Below are 6,220 nucleotides of genomic sequence, written 5' to 3'. Positions count from 1 at the left end.
GTAGGTGGGCCAGGGAAGCTTTGCTCCCTCGCCCGCCCCTCACCTCCCGCCCCCACCTCCCGCCTGCAGCCCGGTTCCTCACGGGCCCAGGGGGTAGGGACCTCTGCCTTAAGTACCTTCTTGACATCATCAGAGAAGCCGAAGTCCCAGAAGCTACAAAAAACAGCACACCTTTGCTTTTCCAAGTAATCATTTTTCTCCAGTCTTATCTCCCCACTTTCATCTTTAGTCAGACGGGCCCTTCACTGGTTTCTCCCATGCAGACCCTGTCCCAGGCCCCTCATCACACGTACGAGGCCATGTGGCCGTCACAAAGGCCAGCAGGGTTTACACCGTCGTTCTCTCCTTCACTGACACGAGGACGATGGAGCCCAAGCCCAAGTGATGCCAACGCAGGGACCTCACCGTGCTGCCACCCGAGGTAGAGACCAGTCACCGAGAACCAACCAACCAACCAGCCCTGGCCGGGGGGCTCAGCTGGTCGGAGCGCCATCCCGTGCCCCAAAAGTTGCAGGTCCCGTCCCTGGGCGGGGCACATCTGGGAGACAACCAATCACTGTTTCTCCCTCTCCCCCCCACCTCTGTCTCTAATCAATACACAGAGCCTCAGATGAGGATTAGAAGAACAACAACAAAAACAAAACCTATCAACAGCCAAGGGGGATCACGCAGCCTCGTCTGGGGACAGGTTGTCTGTCGGGGTGAAGGCAGCAAGTCAAGGGGTCGGGTCTCTGGGCTGCTCGGGGGTCCCAGAACGCTCCCAGGGTCTGGGGGAGCAGCCGTGATCTAAACACCCCTGCCGCTCGACGAGAATCTTGGGCCTCGTTAACTAATACATCGATGGAAACCAATGGAGAAAAACACGTTACCTGGCCTCTCCGATGCTGGACAAGGGCTCGTTGGCTGTGAGCATTTCGGCCCAAGAACACCGTCTTCCCCATACAGAGTGATGGTCTGCTTCAGGGGGACAGCAGCGCCCCAAAGGCCACCCGGTCCGTTCCCACTGCTGACCCATAGAAGCAGAGGGACAGCACCCTCCACAGGCCTGGCTGGTGCCCACTCACCACCAACCTGCAGACACAAGTGCCGGGCACCAGCCGAGGCCCCCACCAAGGCCNGGGCGGGGCACATCTGGGAGACAACCAATCACTGTTTCTCCCTCTCCCCCCCACCTCTGTCTCTAATCAATACACAGAGCCTCAGACGAGGATTAGAAGAACAACAACAAAAACAAAACCTATCAACAGCCAAGGGGGATCACGCAGCCTCGTCTGGGGACAGGTTGTCTGTCGGGGTGAAGGCAGCAAGTCAAGGGGTCAAGTCTCTGGGCTGCTCGGGGGTCCCAGAACGCTCCCAGGGTCTGGGGGAGCAGCCGTGATCTAAACACCCCTGCCGCTCGACGAGAATCTTGGGCCTCGTTAATTAATACACCGATGGAAACCAATGAAGAAAAACACGTTTCCTGGCCTCTCCGATGCTGGACAAGGGCTCGTTGGCTGTGAGCATTTCGGCCCAAGAACACCGTCTTCCCCATACAGAGTGATGGTCTGCTTCAGGGGGACGGCAGCGCCCCGAAGGCCACCCGGTCCGTTCCCACTGCTGACCCATAGAAGCAGAGGGACAGCACCCTCCACAGGCCTGGCTGGTGCCCACTCACCACCAACCTGCAGACACAAGTGCCGGGCACCAGCCGAGGCCCCCACCAAGGCCCCGCCCACTGTGCCGAGACAGGTTGAGACTTGCATCCAGCCGGCCAAAGCCCCCGAGTCCGTGCCCCTGTGTTGCTCCCCCAGATCCTCGCAGATACATAGAGAGACACGTCACCAGCTCCCGTCCTGTAGGAAGAGGGCCAGGGCGGGATGCACCCCGGGGCCGGGCACTGAGTGATGGCTGTGAGTGACCCGCCACCCCAGCTCTGAGTGCACTTGCCCTCGATAAGCTGGCCCTAATTTTGGTGGTTGGTGTGTGGTTCCTGCCAGAACTGAACGAGGGGGAGGGTGTGGTTCGGTTGAACTGAGAGTCGCGAAGTCTGGACTGGAGCCTGGGCCACACCTGCAGGTGGGACCACGAGGTGCAGGGGAAGCTTCCCTCGGGGTCCCAGCGGCTCCAGAAGGAACCAGCCCTGGCTGTGCCCTCAGGTCCCCCGGGCCAGTCCCTGTGGAGACAGACGCACCCACCAGGCCGTGAGTCCCACCCTCATGCTGGACGCAGCCCTGCGTTGGGCACAGAGAGGAAGCTGCTGTCCCGGAGTGGGACGGGGACCCGGAAAGGAGGCGGTGGTGGACGCGGTGTGCGCGGTGGGTGCTCTGGAGACTCCCTCCACCGTACCTGGCGTCTGCACGTCCTCCTGGGGGGCCGAGGGGCGCATGTCAGCTCCCCACGGTGACAGATCTGCTGGGCCCCTCCCGATCACCATGACAACAAAAAGCACAGTGGGGCCACCCACGCTCCTGGGGCCCAGTCTCCCTGCCCTGCCCTCTAGTCACCGAAGCTGCCAGGCCCCTTTGGACCCCTGCTCTGGGGCACGCCGACCCTTCCTCCCCAACCCTCTCCCCTCGCCCCTCGGCCCCACACGCCCCGCCCTGGTGTCCGTGCGAGACCCACAGCCTGACCGCACAGGGCTCCCCGGGAGTGGACACTCCAGCTCCTTGTCCCCACCACCCTCGTGGTCAGTCACCTTGACCTCAACGTGCAGGACAGAGTCACTGCGGGTGGAATTTCAGACATGGGGGCCCAGGCCATCCAGGAGCCCTCTGGGGAAGGACACTTGCCCCAGAATCAGCAGAATGAAGCTTTTTGGGTCCTTCCTAAGGCCATGGGGCACGACCTATGACCTTCGGGAGGGCAGAGCCTGGGTCTGGTGCACACGCCCGAACCAGAGTGCCGAGGACCCCGGGCTGTTGGCGAGGACTGAGACAAGTGGCCGACCAGCTCCCCTCTTACCAGGCGCCACCCGACCATCCGGGGTCAGAGTGGCACCTGCCGGAGTCAATGAATTCCTTCCTCGGGGGTCACAAACCGCCCTCGGTAATCACACAGCCAGTGAGGCCATCTGTAGACGTCACGCTATAAATAATGCTTAGAGAGCTGTTAGGTGTGATGCATGCGTTCATTCTCTATGGCGGACACCAGGCTCTGAGCCCCCTGAGCCCTGGCTTCCTAGTCCCCCGCGTCGGGGTGCGGGGCACAGTGACACCCAGTGTCCCTCGACGCTGATGGCCTGACCTGGCACGCAGCTCCACGTTTCCAAGACAAACAAAATATCTTAAAACACCGGCCGCCCCATAGCAGTGTCCCCCCCACAAGAGGAGCCGATGGTAAAGGGACGCAGGTCGGGTGGAGTCCCCGCTGACGTGCGCTGTCTCTGCCTCCTGGTCTCTGGGCTCCATTCTCCGCCTGGCCTGGCGTGGCCCCTCCCATCCTGTCCCGAGGTGGGAAGGGCCTCGGAGCCGGTGCCTGGGCCAGGGGACCGGGAGTGACTCGCCTCCCAGCCAGGCTGGCTCCTGCCACCTGCTCCCACCCCCCGGGGCCCCGGGGGCACAGAGCGCTGACCCAGAGGGCTCGAGCCCCGAGGGGCGGATCTGTTACACGCGTGAGAATAATTTACGCCCGGGCCCCGAACGCCCTTCTTCGTCCCACACCATTCACTCCCGAAGTGCAGCTCTGCATCGTGAATCACATTTGCAGTATTTATGTGGGCCTCACCGAAAACCACCCGTCAGCAAACTGAGAGATGGAAAGGCATTAAGACGAGGTGGTGACCCCAGGGTCTCAGGAGTGAATGTGGCCGGGGTCAGCAGGGCAGGCGAGGGCAGATGCTGAGGGGGCCACGAGCTCTATCCCCCCACGCGCCACCGTGGGCCAGGACACCCCTGTTTTCATGGAGCAGTTGTGCCGGTAACCGGAGTGGGCAGCAGCCCCATTGGGCTTGCAATAGGCCTGTGTGGCCGGTGTTGGCCACCTCCTTGCAGGAGAGGAAACTGAGGCTCAGAGGGAGGGGGTGTGCCCAGTTCAGCAGCCATGAACTTGGGACCCGGTTTCCTGGGGACACAAGCTCCGCCCTTGGAAGCTCCGAGTCCTTCTGTGGGGCCTGGGGGCTGCTCTCAGGGGACACAGTGTGCAGAGAAACCAGAGCAGCTTCATCAGTGGCGGGGGCCAGCTGTCCCCCCTGCCCTTAGGAACACACATACAGGGTGGGGAGCCACCAACCACCCAGCTCCCCGGGACACAGGGCCCTGCCTCTGAGCTTAGTCCGGGCTCTTCTTGGTCTGAGGCCCTCGTTTCTGGACACGGCTGCGGGGACTCCTCCAAACTAAAGAGCACCCATGATGCCCCAGGGATCGCCGGCAGCAGCACCGGGGCTGGGAGCCTTTGTTTGTTGGGGGACGACGCACGGGGGACTCAATCGGTCCCCGGTCTTGCTCGTGCCGGGCTCTGAACGAGGGGTCCCTGATCTCACGGGACACAGACTCCAGTGGGGAGGGAAGGTGGGGAACCGGCAAACGAAGGAGCAGACGAGGTGTCGGTGGGGTGGTTAAGCGCTGCCCCTCGGGGCACAGAAGTCGGATGGCGGGCAGGGACAGGGTACAGGGGCCAGGAACACAGGACTCCACTGGGGATGGAAAGTGTCTCTGACGGGGCATTTGAGTCGAGACCTAAAAAAGGAAAGGTGGCCCCATGGAAAGGGCAAGAGGCCCGGGGGCAGGGGCAGGCGAGCAGGTGTGGCAGGCACAAAGCCACCTGAGGGGAGACGGGGGTTACTGAGAGAGAGGGGCAGGGTGGAGTTACAGGGACGGTCAGGGTCAGAGCGCAGGGGGCCCAGGGCCAGAGTGGGGAGTGGCGTTTATTCTACCAGAAGGGGGAGCTAGTGAGGCTCTGGGCAGGGTTGAGCTGCAAACTGATGTGTGGAATAAGAAGCTGATGGGGTTCTGTGGTGCCTCAGAAATTCAAACGGGAGCAGCTAATGACCCAGCGTGTCCCCTCCGAGGTTTATGCCCGAGATAACTGGAACCAGGCGCCCAGAGGCTCCTGCGTGGGCATTCCGATCAGTTTTCTCAGGGGACAGCTGATGGCCGAAAGCCCAAGCGTCCATCCGCGCAGGAGCAGTTAAACGGATAAACCAGGAGCGGTCTGCAGGGACCTGGCCCCACTAGCCAGCCCGTCGCCTTGTGTGACTGACTCCAGGTGAGGGAGGGGGCGGGTGGGGCCAGGACCCTGTCTGCTGTCCTCTGCCGTGTCCCCAGCCCCAGGGGCTCAGGCCTGAATGAGTGACCAGCAGTGCCCCCAGCGAGGAAATGGGCAGCAATTTGGGAGGAAAACACAGGTTAGGAGTCGGTAATTTAAAAGACAGGAGGCATTAACCCGCGTCCTCGGTAATGGGGTCGCCAGCTGGTGCCTGGGTGGGAGGTCTCCCCTAGGCCCTGCCCTTTCAGGCTTTGACCCCTAGGAGGCTCTGGGCTGGTTCCCAGGCAGGGTCCCCACCCTGTGGCATCACGAGTGCCCCGCTCTGTGCCCCCCGTGTGCACTTCCCTGTGCCCCACCCTGGGTCTGCTTCCCCAGGGTCGGGAACAGAACTGGAAACTGAAGCCTCCCTGGCCCAGAGCCCCGAGCAGGGCTGGTGGCTGTTGGGGTCCCCTGCCCCCAGTGCTCGGCCGGACAGACCCACGGCTGAGCATGGTCCCCGTCCTCTGTGTGCCCCTGGGGGAAAGGCCGCCTCCCCGGGGAATGCCCGGGAATGCCCGGGAAGAGCTGTAGCCACTTCCATGGGCTCTGTGGTGCCCTGGCAGCCAAAGGCAGGGCCTGGTGCCCAGCAGAAGGAGGCCCGGAGACACGGCAAACCCAAGGACCTGCCCCCAGCAAAGGCGTGCGCCCACTCAGTCCTCCCGGGGCCTGCCCACTCCCCCCTGGGAGGGCTGGGTTCTCTCCAGTGGAACCCCCGCACCCACGCCTGCCGTTTCTCCCACACCCTTTGGTGGCGGCTGCCACCAAAGCCACTTTGTGAGCGAAGAAAAAGCCGGGCTGTGACCCGGGAGTGGTGACCCGCAGGCCTGTGCATCCTGGACCCCCAAATGCGACCTGTCACCTCCACCCTTCTCTGGGAGCCACAGGGAGGCTGACATACGGTAGGCAGACGGCTACAGCCCTCAGGCCCGGGCCCCCCAGGCCCCCCGCCTCCGCCTCCCAGGCCCAGGTAGCTGCCGGCCCAGGTAGCTGCTTGATG

This window comes from Sturnira hondurensis, unplaced genomic scaffold (assembly GCF_014824575.4).
Source record: "Sturnira hondurensis isolate 20B ecotype Veracruz unplaced genomic scaffold, ASM1482457v3 Scaffold0016617, whole genome shotgun sequence".
NCBI lineage: Eukaryota > Metazoa > Chordata > Mammalia > Chiroptera > Phyllostomidae > Sturnira > Sturnira hondurensis.
Note: the sequence above shows the minus strand (reverse complement) of the source record.